Below are 13,297 nucleotides of genomic sequence, written 5' to 3'. Positions count from 1 at the left end.
AATTGGTAATTAATAATCCGCAAAGATCGGTACATACTATACTTGCTTCATTATGAAGGATGTCTGTTCTCATAGACATTTGTGTGGTGACACTATAGCTAGTATGTAGGTGCTTATTATGGAATAAGTTCACTGAACATGACTCGCACAGCTGAACAACTGATGGAGTTCACTCACGTGTCAGCAGTTGTTCACATAGTGATAGTTGTACAAGTATCCTTAGACTTGAGGTCATCATAGTCATCTTGTGTACACTGAACTATGCTTTGGTTTAGTTCTTAGTCTCCAGGGACAATTATTAGGGCTCTTCTGGGTATAGGAATTTGTACACGAAGATAGTGTATGATCAATAAAGGATCTACCCCTTCCAGTGAAGGAAGCGAATGTTCAAGGCTGATCCACTTATGCTAGTTCAGGAATCTCTGGCCAGAGTGAATGAAATTAGAAAGGAGTTTCTAATTTGCATAGAACTACGCATAGTAAATGGTAAGCAAGTGATTGAATTAGATAGGCTTGACACGAGATCCATGCCTTGTATTTAATCAGGACATTGTAGGGAAGAAGGAGTTTATTGTACGGTAACTATTCACTGACAGGTTCTTGGTATTCTAAGCAGTGAATTCATATTATCCGGATAGTCACGATATGTTGAGAAGCATCACTCACGATGTAGAATAAATGTGATTAATTAATTAATCATATTTAATAAATTAGAGAATTTATATAAATAATGATAAAATAGTTTTATTATTATTTATTTCTACTACCGGCTTAATATTGAACCTACAGGGTCACACCATAAAAAGAGAATGATTTAATGGTAGAGGAATTAATTAATAATGGCTAATAATTATTTATTTGTGAAATAAATAATTAATTAGCAAATTTAATAATTGATTAAATGAGATTTAATTGATTATAAATTAATTAAGAAAAGTTCTTAATATTATTAATTAAAGGATTTAATTTTTGGAAATTAAATCAAGAGAGAGAATTATTTCTAAAGTGTTTACAAAAAGGATCAATGATTAAAAGGTGTTTTAATTATTAATGAGAATAATAAATGGGATAATAATAATAACATTTATGGGAAAATTTCAGCTGAAAATTTTACCTATAAATACACTATTATAGACCCTATTTTATTTGAAACCACATCTAACCCGAAAACCCAAAAAGTTTGGAAAACCCAATTCTCTCCACCTCCTCCTTAACATCGTTTTCTTGGTGAATACCGGTGGAGTGCTTCACACTTGAGGAGCAACTGCTAAGGATCTCTGATCGTTGTCTCCGAATTATTTTAAAAGGTTAGATTCGATCCCTCGAATTTTTATTCACGATTTATATGCTTTTATTTGGATTTTGTATGTGTAAAAGTGTTTTGCCATGCCCCGCTGCGTTAAAAATCCAACAATGTCCCTTTTGTATTCCAACATTCAGGGAGAAGATGGGCCTCGACCTGAGGCTCTTCGTGGGCCTTCGGCTTATGGGTCTGGTGGACCTTCGGCCCAACAGCTGAATCGTCCGATGGGCATTCACTCAGTGGGCCTTATTAGGCCCATAGTCAACATATCCTTGTCCTTCGGCGGGGCCTTCGGGCTGGCCGACGGACATTAATTCAGGCCCATATTGGGGCGAAGAAACCCTAGGGCGACTGCTTCAGTTTCGCCTCGATCTTCGTTCGTACACGTGGCAAGCTTGTGGGAACTTGCGGTGCATTAAAGTGACAGCTGTTGGCACGTCATTTCATGGATTAATCTCAGCCATTGAATCTCAACCGTTTTAATCTAGGATGTCCGTTTTAAAACCCCCTAAACGTCGCCTATTTTTAAAATCTTTGTGGGCGCCTATATAAGGGCCATTGTGCATTTCTTTTCCTTTCTTACACTTTCAATTTCTCTCCACAACAACAATCGTCGTCAAGTTCATAAGTCACGGGAAACAACAACTCGACTTTTCCAGATCACCCCATTTCAATCTAGGAGCATCTTCAAATTAGTAAGTCCCCCTTCTTTTCTCAGTGTTCCTTGCATTTCCATGCAAGTTTTGAGTTTTACGGGTTTTGCAGGCGAGTCCAGTGGTTTCTTTTTCCTGGGCTTTTAAGTGTAAATTGTTGTTGTGTTTTTGGGGTCTTTTGGTTTTATGGGGTATTCCTGGGTAGGCAATAGGAGTTTCTGGGTTTTGGTAGTTTTTGGGTTTTGGTAGTTTCTGCGGACTCCCATGGGTTTATAGATGGCATGCGAGGCATTTTTTGGCCAAGAACTCTCTTCGGGGGTTCTTGGCCTAAGAACGTCCTTCGGGAGCCGACTCAGGGGGCAGATAGCGGTTTGGAGTTTAAAGATGGCAGGCGAAGGGTTTCTGGGGGCAAGAACTTCCTTCGGGAAACTTACTTTTTGGAACATCCTTCGGGAGCCGACTCCAGATTCTTTTTCTGTTCGCTCGGTTCTAGGACATGTACTCGGCCTTTTATCATTTATGATTTTTCTTTTGTCTTGTCCCGAGTACATGGACTAATGTCTCTCTATTTCCGAATACAAGGACAGGGACTGAGCGAATCGCCCTCCAGAGACTTGGGACCCATAGTCGGGCACATTGGCGGGAACATCTTCTATTCGCCCCGAGAGAACGGGTCGGGATCTCTTCGGATCGGCGGTGAATTATCCGACGGTGAACAACCGGTCGGAGCTGTCGAAGGAGAGGATAATTCAGATGTATTCTGATTTCTTCGTCCCTCAGAACTTTTTCTGGCTCTATGCCCCCAAGGAGATTTAACGGATTTATGATATGGCTGGAGTGCCGGAGGGGTACGGCGACTGTGCTATCGGGATTTCAGAGGCGGCGTTCAAGTGCGGATTCCAAGTGTCGACACTGAAGATTGTGAAGCATCTCTTCAAACAGATGGGGATCGCCCTGGGGCAGATGGACCCCAATGGATTCATCCACATTAACTGCTTCCAGAATAGGTGCCTCCATGCCGGAGTTACTACTACTCCAAAGCTATTCTGGTGGCATTACGACTTCCGAAGGAACCCGAAGAGCCTGGGGTTTTATACCATCGCTCGTCGCGCTGGCCGGGCGGATTGGACGGCCACCAATTCCAGCAATAAAAACACCCATACTCACTGGTGCTTCGTGAGTGGGCGAAGGTTGGCCCCGATGTCCATCTGGCGGGATGTGAATCCATCGCTGTTTCTTGCGCCGAGTCTAACAGAGAGGGAGAAGGAGGACTATGCGGCCCTGGTAGATGTACGCGTGAGCAAGCTGGGTCCCGAAGAATTTCGGGACAGAGACTGGCTGTTAAGTTTGTGGGGGTGGGGGTAACAAACTTCTCCTTCGTCCATCGTAGTTTTCCTTTTATTACTTTAGCAACTTACTTTCGTTCTTTCATATTCTTCTTCATTCTGTCTTCATTATGGCTCTGACGTATTTTTCCCTTATTTTTATTTCAGTGTCTTCCAGAGAGGCCCTGATCAAGAGAAAGAAGGCCAGGGTGGCCGAGAAGAGGTCCGCAGAAGAGGCGGCGAAGAAGAAGACTGTTGAGGAGAGGGCCACGCCGAATCCTTCTGAGGAGACGGAGGAGAGGGCCGAGGCTGAGAGGGTCTCGCCGCTTCGCCAGGCCCCAGCTGTTTTCGGAGGGGACAAGGAGGACGAGCTGGTGGTGGTGAGGGAAGGGAACCCCTCCAAAAGGACTCGTAGCCGGGAGGGGGTCGTTCAGTCTTATCTCCCCGGATGGGGTGTGCTGACGTCCGATCACACTGTCTACCCGATGAGGCAGTCAACGAAGGAGGTGGCTTCGGACTTGTGCCACGACCTCTAGCTCCCGGCCGATCTGCCGACCTTTGCTTCGGCTTCTCTGACTGAGGCGTGTACTGAGCTTATGTCCTTTTTGTCCCTGATATGTTTTTTTTTTTTTTTAATTTCGTTCATCCTTATCCTTCGACACCTTTCTCTTCCTTCGTTTAATGCTTTTGCCTTATCTTTTTTACAGGCTGCGGCCGTGGAGGACAAAGTTCGGGACATGGAAACTCGGATGGTCGAGGTGAAGGAGCTGGAGAAGAGGGCCACGGAGGCCGAGGAGGAACTCAAAAAGGTGAAAACCCAGAACGAGTATCTGGACGGTCAGGCCACCACGCTGAAGGGAGATAGGGCCAGGTTGGAGGTCGCCCTCGAGAAGGCGAACCAGAGGATCTCCCACCGGAACGTCCAGCTGAAGAAGTCCCGCAAGGAGATTCGGAAGAAGCAGAAACAGCTAGACCGGACGGAGGAGCGCTGCTTCTAGTTCGACGCTGACTCTATATCCTGGAGAAGGCTATTGGCCTGAACTGGGATTATAAGCAGCTGCTGGAAGACAGCCTGGAGGATCCTATCGGCCGAGCAACAGTTGAAGCCCCTCCTGTCTTCTCCGGCGAAGACGAAGAGCTCTCGGATGAAGACCCCCGAGCCTAAGCTTCCGGCACCGAGGTGCTTGATATGACTAAAGATGATCTTGTGGCGAAGATTTTCGTTGGTGTTTCCATGGTCATACCCAAATCTTGCAGCGGCTTCCTTCGTTCATCTTCTTTACTTGTAATTTTATTTTTTTTAATTGATACTCCTGCCTTCGAGCTTTTGTAATTTAACTAGCCTTTGGGCTTTTATATTTTAATGCATCTTTCGTCTTTTTGTTAGCATTGTTTCTTTTATTTTAACCGTGTATTCAGCCTTACTCATTTGTCATAACAGTTTTAATAAGACGAATTGTATATTCGGCTTTATTCGCCTTAATAATTTTAATAAACGAATTGTATCTTCGGCTTATTCGCCTTAACAATTTTAAAAGAACGAATCGCATCTTCGGCTTTATTCATTTGCCTTAGCAATTTTAATAAAATGAATCGCATCTTCGGCTTATTCGCCTTAGCAACTTTAAGAAAACGAATCGCATCTTCGGCTTATTTGTTGGATTTTTAACGCAGCGGGGCATGGCAAAACACTTTTACACATATAAAATCCAAATAAAAGCATACAGATCATGAATAAAAATTCGAGGGATCGGATCTAACCTTTAAAATAATTCTGAGACAACGAACAGAGATCCTTAGTAGTTGCTCCTCAAGTGTGAAGCACTCCACCGGTATCCACCAAGAAAACGATGTTAAGGAGGAGGAAGGAGGTGGAGAGAATTGGGTTTTCCAAACTTTTTGGGTTTTGGGGTTCGAATAAAAATAGGGTCTATGATAGTATATTTATAGGCAAAATTTTCAGCTGAAATTTTCCCATAAAGATTATTATTATTATCCCGTTTATTATTCTCATTAATAATTAAAACACCTTTTAATTATTAATCCTTTTTCTAAACACTTTAGAAATAATTCTCTCTCTTGATTTAATTTCCAAAAATTAAATCCTTAATTAATAATATTAAGAATTTTTCTTAATTAATTTATAATCAATTAAATCTCATTTAATCAATTATTAAATTTGCCAATTAATTATTTATTTCACAAATAAATAATTATTAGCCATTATTAATTAATTCCTCCACCATTAAATCATTCTCTTTTTATGGTGTGACCCTGTAGGTTCAATATTAAGCCGGTAGTAGAAATAAATAATAATAAAACTATTTTATCATTATTTATATAAATTCTCTAATTTATTAAATATGATTAATTAATTAATCACATTTATTCTACACCGTGAGGGATACTTCTCAGCATATCGCGACTATCCGGATAATATGAATTCACTGCTTAGAATACCAAGAACCTATTCAGTGAATAGTTACCGTACAATAAACTTCTTCTACCCTACAATGTCCCGATTAAATACAAGACATGGATCTCGTGTCAAGCCTATCTAATTTAATCACTTGCTTACTATTTACTATGCGTAGTTCTATGCAAATTAGACACTCCTTTCTAATTTCATTCACTCTGGCCAGAGATTCCTGAACTAGCATAAGTGGATCAGCCTTGAACATTCGCTTCCTTCACTGGAAGGGGTAGATCCTATATTGATCATACACTATCTTCGTGTACAAATTCCTATACACAGTAGAGCCCTAATAATTGTCCCTGGAGACTAAGAACTAAACCAAAGCATAGTTCAGTGTACACAAGATGACTATGATGACCTCAAGTCTAAGGATACTTGTACAACTATCACTATGTGAACAACTGCTGACACGTGAGTGAACTCCATCAGTTGTTCAGCTGTGCGAGTCATGTTCAGTGAACTTATTCTATAATAAGCACCTACATACTAGCTATAGTGTCACCACACAAATGTCTATGAGAACAGACATCCTTCATAATGAAGCAAGCATAGTATGTACCGATCTTTGTGGATTATTAATTACCAATTAGTAATCCTATGACCATGAACTATTTAAGTTTAGAGTTATCATCTTTTTAGATCTCACTATTATGATCTCATCATAATCCATAAAAAGCTTTACTCTAACTACATTATATCTTATTTAAACACTTAAATAGATAGAGCCCGTAATAAAAACAAAACAAGTCTTTTATTAATATATCAATAAAATCAAAACAGATTATTGAAAAGTTATTCCTAAATCCTCATACATGATTGGACTTAGGACATATTCCTTTCAATCTCCCGCTTGTACTAAAGCCAATCACTCTGGTATCTAATACCCATCTTGTCTTTATGACGATCAAAGTGACTTTCATAAAGTAGCTTTGTGAGTGGGTCTGCTATGTTGTTATGTGTGTCAACTCTAATTCAATACAATACAAGGAATGTTACCGCGCTCCCACTAACCCTTTTGTAGACGCATGGTTCATCTTCGTTTTTGATAAAATCAAACTCTTTAATTGTCTCATCAAAATGAATGTTCCATCTTTCGAGAAGCTTGCTTTAAACCACATATGGTTCGCAGCAGCTTACACACTAGGTTTTCATTTCTCTTGGAAAGAAAACCATCTAGCTATTTTACCAAATCTCATAGTCGTAGTAAGCAGCAATCGCAAGCAAAATCCGAACTGATTTTAACAGGGCTACAGGTAAAAGGTTTCATCAAAGTCAATCCATTGCCTTTGTTTGAATCCTTTTGCCAAAAGCCTGGCCTTAAAGGTCTCCACCTGGCCATATGCTATAATCTATCTTTTGTATACCTTATACATAGATTCCATTCCGGATTTCACGGCACTATGCCATTTCTCTGAGTCAACACTACTCATAGCCTCATTATAGGTTACAGGGTCGTCATCATCAATGATCGACAACTCATTGTCATTCTCAATGACAAAGCCATAATACCTCTCAGGTTGGCGAGACACTCTCTCTGATCTATGAATGGGCTGTTCCACAAAAGGTTGTTCAGTCAGAACAGGTGTTTCCACTTGAACCGTAGTAGTTTGTGCTTCTTGAACTTCATCAAGTTCAATTTTACTCCCACTGTTTCTTTCAAGGATAAACTCCTTTTCCAAGAAGGTAGCATGTCTGGAGACAAACACCCGATGATCGGTGTAAAAGTAATACCCTAAAGTCTCTTTAGGATATCCCACAAAACTACATTTTACGGATCGATATTCCAGCTTATCTGGGTCAACTTTCTTGACATAAGTTGGACATCCCCAAATCTTAACGTGTTTAAGACTCTGTTTCCTTTCTTTCCATATCTCATACGGAATTTGAGGAACAGATTTGGAAGACACCTTATTCAGTGAATATGCTTAGGTTTCCAATGCATAACCCCATAGGAATACTGGAATATTTGCATAGCTCATCATGGACCGAACTATGTCTAACAAAGTTCGATTTCTCCTTTCAGATACCAATCTGGAGGAGTCCACTAGGAGACTATACCATTTACTTTGAGATAATCTAGAAACACTCCATTAAAGTATTCACCACCTCGATCTGATCTAAGAGTTATAATACTATGTTTGGTTGTTTCTCCACTTCATACTTATATTCTTTGAACTTTTCAAAGGCCTCAGACTTGTGTTTCATCAAACACATATCCGAATCCAGATCTATCATCTATGAAAGTAATGAAGTATGAAAATCCACCCATGGCTTACTTAGACATTGGTCCACATACATCTGTGTGTACCATTCCTAGCAAATTTGCAGTCCTCTCTCCATGTCTACTAAATGGAGACTGCAATGCCACTATGAAGTGAGATTTTCATCATCCATTTTCTTTTATTAGTTTGTTCAATCTGAAGTAAATTATGTCACATATATACAGACCATTATTTAAAGTACCACGTCCATAAAGAATATTATCTCTAAGAATAGAACATTCATTATTCTCAATAATAAATGAAAATCCAGCCAAGTCTAATATGGGAATAATATTCCTCATAATCGAGGGAACAAAATAACAATTATTTAAAACAATAGTCTTGCCCGTAGGCATATGTAAATGAAATGATTCTACATCTTCAGCAGCAACTCTTGCTTCATTTCCATCAGTAGAATCACCTCCTCTTCCTCAAGAGTCCTACTTCTCCTTGGTCCCTGTAACAAATTGCAGATTTGAGAATCACATGCGGTATCTAATACCCAAGTAGAAATTTGATTTAATGACATATTCACTTCTATCATGAACATACCTGAATCAGAAGCGGTAGTCTCACTACCCTTCTTCTTCTTAAATTCTGCAAGGTAAACCTTGCAGTTCATCTTCCAGTGCCCCACCTTGTTACAGTGAAAGCAAACAACTTTGCTCTTGGGGTCTTCAGCTTTTGGTGGAACCGGCTTTTCTTCACCTACTTTCTTCTTCTTGGAAGAGTTCCTCTTCCTTTTCTTAGGATTGGAACCTTCACCAATTAGAAGAACAGAATTCTTCTTAAGGGGAAAATTCGATTCCGCAGTCTTCAACATGTTGTGGAGTTCAGGCAGGCTGACATCCAACTTATTCATGTGAAAGTTCACAACAAACTGCGAGAACGAACTCGGAAGCGATTGCAAGACCAGGTCTTGGCTCAGCTCCCCATCCATGGCAAAACCAAGTTGTCCAAGACGTTCAATCAAATTGATCATCTTAAGTACATGGTCATTCACAGATGATCCCTCAGACATCCTACAACCGAACAACTCCTTCGATATCTCATATCGAGCTATCCTCCCTGCCACATCATACAACTCTTGTAGATGCATGAGGATAGTGTGAGCATCCATATGCTCATGTTGCTTCTGTAGCTCAGTGTTCATGGAAGCTAGCATGAGGCATTGAGCAACATTTGCATCATCTATCCACTTACGATACACAACATGTTCATCATTATGTGCATCACTAGCAGGTTTAGTAGGCTTAGGTGAGTCAATCACGTATTCCAGCTTCTCAATCCTGAGAACAATTCTCAAGTTTCGAAGCCAATCAGCATAATTAGGACCGGTCAATTTGTGAGCATCTAGTATGCTCCTTAGTGATAGTGCAGAAGACATAATGTATATTGTAAATCTGTAAATGATAAACACATAATAACACTTAGCAAATATTCGATTTCATTTTAAAACACTATATGAATCGGGTCTTTATTCATAAGTGGCTCCCACTAGTTTACCTAATTTATTCAACCCCCTACGTGAAAAATTAAGCATTCATAATGCTAGTGGGAATAGGGATCCTACATTCTATTACACAACCCCGGCTGTGGCACGAAACGCCATGTAATGTTCAATAGGCAGACAACTCTTGTCAATTACATCTAATATTATTCCCTAATCAAACTTTAGCCTCTTGAATAATTGAGTCACGGCTGTGGCACGACAAACTAAATATTCTAAGTCAAGTCTAACCCAACATTCCGTACAATTGAATTAGTCCCCAAAGGCCCATGGCTGTGGCACGTAACGACCTTTAGATTCTTATTCAATGTACACATCTCTATGTAATAGACAAGTATTTCTTATTTCGAAATCAAAGCCTTCGGCTGTGGCACGAAATGACAATGATTCAAAAATAAGAACTACTTTCTATCATGTTGGAAGGCTATGACCGACACAAGCCCGTTGTATCATTGGCCAATTACTACTTGATATTATTTAATTTTAGAGGGATTATATTACGTAACAATCATAATCATATTATAAAGAGATTCTTCCTTTTAAATTAAATATTTCAAATCAATAATCAATAATCAGATGATTCCCAGATCGGGTGGAGCATTGTCAAGAGGCGTCACTTAATAACCCTTTCTTACAGATAGAAATCTGTTATTGACAGAATCATCCTTTCTCTTATATCAAAAATTCATATTCAATTACGTGTTTCATAAACACAAGAATCTCATGATTGTATTCATAATATTGTTATTAAGGTTATGAAATAATTTCACTATACTAGGTTGTCTAACAAACGCCTTATGTTCATTTAAGTTCACCTAAATCTATCATCGCATGATAAACTAAGCATATATCACATATATCAACATGAATAAACATAAAGGTAGGCATGTTACATAATCTAGCACATTAGTCAAAGCATTATACATCTCTATGTATCACATGAAGCATTTAAAAGCAGTTAAAACAGTTAAAAACAGCTTTAAAACACTTCATGGAAATATAAACAGTTCAAAACTTTTATATAAACTAAAATTGATCACTCCATTAGATCCGTCTCGGAAAAACGAATCCAACGGTATATTGGACGCCTAAAACGGAGTTACGAAACTCCCAGAAAATCAATTTTAATGAAAACAGTCGGGCTGTAACGCATTACAGGAACGCGTTACAAGCCCTGTAACGCTTTCCGGTGATGCGTTACAACCCTTTTAACCAATTAAATGGTGTAACGCATTCCGTGAATGCGCCAGAGGTGTGTAACGCATTCCCGGAATGCGTGACACCCCTATTTTTTTTTTCGCAGCAGCCGCCGCCTTTTTCTCGGAAAACGAGCCTGACAGTACCTGTACCTTTTGATTCTTTTCTCCGTGCAACAGCAGACAAGCAGATGCAATAACAGATGTATAGCAGATATATATATATATACAACTGAATATATATATATATATATACTTATTTAATTACGAATTTAATTATAAGAACTTCAAAAATTCATAATAAAAAATTTATACATCCTAAAATTATGAAAAAATACCCAGACGATCTACAACACTTGTAGAACCCAGATCAACATTCAAAATTATTCTAAGAAACGATTTCTCATCAGACAAAATTAATCCATGATATAACTTGTAAAAATCATAATTAATTCATACAAGCACATAAAATTTTGAAATTTTTACCACAGATCTATATGCATACAACCTATGCTCTGATACCAATGTTGGATTTTTAATGCAGCGGGGCATGGCAAAACACTTTTACACATATAAAATCCAAATAAAAGCATACAGATCATGAATAAAAATTCGAGGGATCGGATCTAACCTTTAAAATAATTCGGAGACAACGATCAGAGATCCTTAGCAGTTGCTCCTCAAGTGTGAAGCACTCCACCGGTATCCACCAAGAAAACGATGTTAAGGAGGAGGAAGGAGGTGGAGAGAATTGGGTTTTCCAAACTTTTTGGGTTTTGGGGTTCGAATAAAAATAGGGTCTATAATAGTATATTTATAGGCAAAATTTTCAGCTGAAATTTTCCCATAAATATTATTATTATTATCCCATTTATTATTCTCATTAATAATTAAAACACCTTTTAATTATTAATCCTTTTTCTAAACACTTTAGAAATAATTCTCTCTCTTGATTTAATTTCCAAAAATTAAATCCTTAATTAATAATATTAAGAACTTTTCTTAATTAATTTATAATCAATTAAATCTCATTTAATCAATTATTAAATTTGCCAATTAATTATTTATTTCACAAATAAATAATTATTAGCCATTATTAATTAATTCCTCCACCATTAAATCATTCTCTTTTTATAGTGTGACCCTATAGGTTCAATATTAAGCCGGTAGTAGAAATAAATAATAATAAAACTATTTTATCATTATTTATATAAATTCTCTAATTTATTAAATATGATTAATTAATTAATCACATTTATTCTACATCGTGAGGGATACTTCTCAGCATATCGCGACTATCCGGATAATATGAATTCACTGCTTAGAATACCAAGAACCTATTCAGTGAATAGTTATCGTACAATAAACTCCTTCTACCCTACAATGTCCCGATTAAATACAAGGCATGGATCTCGTGTCACGCCTATCTAATTTAATCACTTGCTTACCATTTACTATGCGTAGTTCTATATAAATTAGAAACTCCTTTCTAATTTCATTCACTCTGGCCAGAGATTCCTGAACTAGCATAAGTGGATCAGCCTTGAACATTCGCTTCCTTCACTGGAAGGGGTAGATCCTATATTGATCATACACTATCTTCGTGTACAAATTCCTTTACCCAGTAGAGCCCTAATAATTGTCCCTGGAGACTAAGAACTAAACCAAAGCATAGTTCAGTGTACACAAGATGACTATGATGACCTCAAGTCTAAGGATACTTGTACAACTATCACTATGTGAACAACTGCTGACACGTGAGTGAACTCCATCAGTTGTTCAGCTGTGCGAGTCATGTTCAGTGAACTTATTCTATAATAAGCACCTACATACTAGCTATAGTGTCACCACACAAATGTCTATGAGAACAGACATCCTTCATAATGAAGCAAGCATAATATGTACCGATCTTTGCGGATTATTAATTACCAGTTAGTAATCCTATGACCAGGAACTATTTAAGTTTAGAGTTATCATCTTTTTAGGTCTCACTATTATGATCTCATCATAATTCATAAAAAGCTTTACTCTAAACTATGGTATATCTTATTTAAACACTTAAATAGATAGAGCCCGTAATAAAAACGAAACAAGTCTTTTATTAATATATCAATGAAATCAAAATAGATTATTGAAAAGTTATTCTTAAATCCTCATACATGATTGGACTTAGGACATATTCCTTTCATTATTCGCCTTAGCAATTTTAAGAAAACGAATCGCATCTTTGGCTTATTCGCCTTAACAATTTTAAGAAAATGAATCGCATCTTTGGCTTATTCGCCTTAGCAATTTTTATTGCCTTACTACACAAGACCCCTTGTGGCCCCGGGTGTTATAGGCCGAAGGTGACTTCGGGCTGTTAATACTTTGAAAGGCTTTTATTGGGCGAAGGAACAAGACGTCATCGCTCTGAATATATGCGTGATTGAGGCTGAAAGATCCTGTCTTCTTTGGGATTTCCCCTAGACAGGGTTTCCATCGGACTTCTTTAATATCACTAAACAATAAGGACGAAGGAGAAGGTATTATCTTAGGATTGCCCCGTAAGGTTCTTCGTTCGTCCTCACCGT

The sequence above is a fragment of the Apium graveolens genome, chromosome 2 (genome assembly GCF_009905375.1).
Source record: "Apium graveolens cultivar Ventura chromosome 2, ASM990537v1, whole genome shotgun sequence".
NCBI lineage: Eukaryota > Viridiplantae > Streptophyta > Magnoliopsida > Apiales > Apiaceae > Apium > Apium graveolens.
The sequence above is the reverse complement of the archived record's forward strand: the minus strand, read 5'-3'. Positions refer to the sequence as shown.